This window comes from Cydia pomonella, chromosome 17, assembly GCF_033807575.1.
Source record: "Cydia pomonella isolate Wapato2018A chromosome 17, ilCydPomo1, whole genome shotgun sequence".
NCBI lineage: Eukaryota > Metazoa > Arthropoda > Insecta > Lepidoptera > Tortricidae > Cydia > Cydia pomonella.
Window position 1 is genome coordinate 309,777 of NC_084719.1, and position 5,076 is coordinate 314,852.

The 5,076-nt window shown below is 34.9% G+C and overlaps 1 long non-coding RNA gene across 1 annotated transcript; it reads right to left on the reverse strand.

The window, feature by feature from the left end:
- Window positions 1–2,564: 2,564 nt before the first annotated feature.
- Window positions 2,565–4,186, reverse strand: LOC133527096 (uncharacterized). Its single transcript, XR_009800823.1, has 3 exons — window positions 3,964–4,186; window positions 3,517–3,709; window positions 2,565–3,438 (listed from the first exon to the last, which is right to left on the reverse strand). It is a non-coding gene; the product is annotated as an uncharacterized LOC133527096 (long non-coding RNA).
- Window positions 4,187–5,076: the final 890 nt, after the last annotated feature.

Genomic DNA, 5,076 nt, shown 5'->3' on the forward strand with positions numbered 1-5,076 from the left:
TAACAATACACGTTTTGTCATTTTAAAGGTCTAATTTAACTAGCGAATCTGACGAGTTCAAGCTACCCTTTGTTTTTCGCTATGAAGGCATCACATTTGACGCTTCAGGAAATCTATGCTAGCTCTTGAGGCACTCTGCACTCCATAAAAATACGGCGTCTGACAACAAAATCTGCTTACCATCAGGCGATCCGTCTGTTTGCTTGCCTCAAAAAAGCAGGAATGGCGTCGGTTTCGAAACATCATAATTATGTCCGTCTGTATAAACGTGACCAAAAAGCCAACCGCAGCTGACTACAAGATGTAACTATAAAATATGCCTTTTTGTCGGCGGCAGACGTGACCAACATCGTGACATAATACCAATTACAGTACAAAAAACAACGTGCAAAATGTCGCACACATTCAATCAAAACTTCAACAACATCCTATCTTCCCTGCTCATGATTTTCGATATCGCACTGTCGGCTTCTGGACATTGAATAGAAACTCCAAAAAACCTTTCAGAAGTTTTGGGAGATTTTTAAATTTTTCTTTAGTAAGCATTTTATTCAAGGGCGTTGTTAATCAAATTGTTTTCCCTCGCTAAGTGGAGCCGTGTTAATGACATTAGGCTTGATGGGAGCTTGAAACAGGGCCACTTACGAGGGGACACTGTCCATCGTAGGTGTTTTTCTTTTATAATTACCAGGATGATAATCTCAATTTAATTGTCGAGAAAAATGTTTTGTTACCCGTTCCTTTCTCATTGAAATGGGAATTTTAAAATTCATCTAATTCACATTTAAACAGACAGCTATGGAAATCAGCTGGTAAAACTTTAAAACTAGGTACCTTAAGTTCCAGCAATGTGGAAAGACTAAAAACAAAACTTAGTTACAATTTTGAACTGGTCAATCAAGGTCGTTCATACATTTAGCTGAGAGTAATGTATGAATGGCCTTGATTTGCTGTTGGCCTCGCCGGTATTTATGCATGATCTGTTTTAATTGTTAGGTCTTCTTAGACAATAAACAAATAGGATCAGACCAAGTGAACTGTGCATGGACTTTAAAATGACAGATTGTGGAGATGAGATTATGAAGGATATTGAGAGAGAGAGAGCGCACTCGTAAACAATGCACCAGTAATTTCGGAACAGTGACAACCATAACAGTAATTAATGCAGCTGAAGTTGTCACCCGAATGCCACCTTAAATGTATTTTTAAGACGTAAGTACACGGTTGTAAGGCGTCACGGTAGACCTCGTCGGAGATGGCGGGACGAACTTGATGCCTTCGACAGAGACTGGTGGGAGACTTCCGAGGATAGGGACACGTGGAAGAATAAGAGGGAGGCCTTTGCCCAGCAGTGGGACAGTATAGGCTCATAATAATAATAATAAAGTACACGGAGTCTTCCAAACATTCAAAATGTCGTCTAATTTTATTCTCTTTAGAACTTGCCATAGCACAAAAATTCTCAAGCAACACCAAATAAGCATGTCCCTTTAAAAAACAAGGTTCAAAGTTCGTAATCTACCGGCAACCTTTGGGTGAAATTAGAAAAGTTCCTTCCTTATTTTGAGAGAAACATCCGCTGTTACTAGCAAGTATTTAAATATTAAATTTGTTTATTAAGCCATGACCTTATTTTTAAATTAAAGGGCGATACTTTACTTTCACAAGCGGTGGAGTTAATTAAAAGGGAAATAAGGGAATTTGAGTTGAGTTCAAAGTACAAAATGCTAATTTGAGTTGTCACGTTCATGTTCGCCTTAAGTCCCAGATTCTTTAGCTTTGATTTCTAAATTTGGAATCCTGACTTATTTAATAAGGTCCATGGAGTCCCAGCGCGCACAAGTTGTTTGCAGAAATCTCGAAGCGTCTGGTTGACGTAACTGGTGACCAAGGAGTTGGCGGCTTCCTCGCACAACGTATCAGCATTGCGATGCAACAAGGAAATGTCGGCAGCATTCCTGCTACAATGCCTCATTTTATATTGAAGGTAGGTAATACCTCTGTATATGTCTATTATGTAAATAAAGATTTTATCCTTTAATGAAAATCAATATTAATGTTTGGGATAAAGCCTTTTTACAGGCCTCTGAGACTCAGGAGGCTGTTGATCCCACCTAATGGCAAAAACGAGATGTCGATATTAAATAGAATGACACTCATCATGAAATCCATATAACATTTGAATACAGATTGCAGCAGCATTGCGATTCGTCTGCTTATATACCACCTTTGAAACAGCAACTTTGAAAGCTCCTAGCATGTAAATAAAGCCCTCTTCCGAATATGTGATTTAAAAACTACTTTTTAACACAATTTACATAGAACACTTAAAGTACTCATAGAACAACGCTCATACTACAACTAACGAACTCACAGAAAATTAGTTTTATTTCCTTAGCAATTATACGAAAGCGTTGAATAAATTGCTATAAAAGTCATACGTATTATTAAATTAGCAAGTATAAATGGTTAACCCTTAATAGGGCATGGCATGGGAGCTTATATTAGAGTATTTGAAACAAATGTATATTTTTTTATTCAAGTAGAAGATTAAAACACCATACTTAGATTTTAAAAATTATTTATTTTAATATAAAAAAAAACCTGTGGGAAATATGTTCCTTCAGACCGCTATTGGCAATCGGTTTCCTCCTAATAGAAATTATTAATATCATCATACCTAAATAAGCATTAATTTCTTTTTCAGTAACATCAGTCCAACCATGAGATCTTTTTTCATGAGCATAGTTATTTGTATTTAATGTAATCATTTCTGGAGTTGAGTCAGTGAATATATCCTTAAAATAATCTTTTGGAATACTTCTATTGTTATACACCTTGTTTACCTGTAGTGGCCGGTCAAATAATGGGACATTCCAGTCATCCACCACTGTGGCCCATATATGCTGCCTATTTTGAGCTGTAGCATAACTGGGTCTGGGAGCTCTAGGTATATAAATGTTATTTGTGGTTGAAGGCTGATTTATTAGTGTTGTTGAAACCGGTTGATGTGGCTGTGGTTGAGCCGTTGGTAGTTGATTGACGGCAGGGTTAGGTACCAGCTCTTCCATAACTGAAATATCCATCTCATCCTCAGGCTGCGGGGTGTTGGCTCCTTCCATTCTTGCAATGTCTTCCATTTCAGCAAAGGTTTGGAATGGTGATGGAACATCTAATATACACTTTTGACTTGGAGGCTCTACTACGGGCTTACAAATATCCTGTTTACATAATAATTAAAATATCATGTATGCATATTATGTATAATACAATATTTTAACTATTCAATTTATTTTGTAGATAGTAAAATATAAAATGAATTTATAAACCCCATGATTTATAAAGTCCACCTTATATTACTAACTAATAAAGCAGGTAAACTATTAGTTGCTCTCTCTTGAATGGCTTCCTATTCAGCCAAATTGTTGAATTAATCACCTGCAAAAGTTATGTTAAAATATATGAACTGTAACTAATGTTTTCATAAAAACAAAAAAAATAGATAAATAAACTTACCAAACAAATTATCAACCTCCATGTCGTTATTTTGCATCTCATCCAATTTAGTTATCATCCACGTATCTTCTGTCCACTGATCATAAGCATTATGGTTGCTGGTTTCCGACTCCTCACTCTCAGAGGAGCTTAACAACATATTTAACGCCCTATCCACATCTTCAGTTCTTGAAAAATCAAGAGTTTTCTTGTTCTGTAATCATAACATTCAATAGTATGTTGATATTTATATCACTTGTATGCAAGAAAGGGATTTCTTATTGGTCACAAGGAACATATATCCCACCCATGAAAAAATAACATTCCTATACGGTCAGTAGTACTATATTTCCCACATCTTTTAATTCTCAAAAAAACATTGTAATACTACAGTAATCACAAAAATATTACTATAATTACATAAAGCAACTCAAAACCTATCGATAATACTGCTTCAATAAAACTTACCGGATTTTTTCGCAACATAATGAATTTTTATCAAATTTCTTGTTCAATTTCACCATGGTTGATGACACCGACTGACGTTGTCACTTTGACATCTGACAGAAAACAAAAAACTTTTGCGTTCCGTTTCACGGTTTTAATTTTTGGCGTAGACAAACTAATGTACTTTTTATATTTGACATAAGGAGGGATATATCTGCCTTCAGAGAGATTAGAGCACCCAATAATATTGATGGGAAATATACTCCTACCACCCTATTAAGGGTTAAACTAACCGAGATTTAATGAAGTGAATTTATGGAACTGTTTCTTGACTTCATGAATATACATCTTAACGCCTCCAAATTCGGCTGCTTTATTCATCGTACCGGATCAGTTTGGAACTGTAATTGTTTTTATAGAAAATAATTAAGTACCTATTAATGAATCAAACCATTGGATATATGAATAGATATAGGTTATATATTTTTGTGTGATTTTAAAACAGAGAATGAACACGAAATCAAAATTTGGGTCAAAAATATGTATGAAAATTTCCAAACGTTTTCCGTAACTCACTGGAAGATTTTGTAGGACATACGGTGAAATTGTGCTTATGTTGTACATAATAAGGAAATATATCTTTTCACCAAATTTTATCAAAATATGAGAAAAAATAAAAAACCGACAGCAAATAAAATGCCCTTATATGATAAGTTGGATTATTGTACCAACATTAAAATTGAATTCATAAAGCATTTTTGGATATAATAATATATTGCTTATTATTATTATTATTTTTATACCACGACGGTGGCAAGCAAGCATACGGCCCGCCTGATGGTAAGCAGTCACCGTAGCCTATGGACGCCTGCAACTCCAGAGGTGTTACATGCGCGTTTCCGACCCTTTAAAAATCAGTACACTCCTTTTTTGAAGAACCTCATACTGTAGACCCATACCAATATATACCAATTATTTATTACAAAAAGTTAGTTGTTATAATCGTACCTAAGCTAGCCAGCGAGTATGACAAAATCAATATGAAAATCACATTTAAACAATTTTTAAGATCCATGCATTAAAAACGTTTATATTTGTAGTTAAACACATTTATTTAAATAAAAAGTTAGCTCA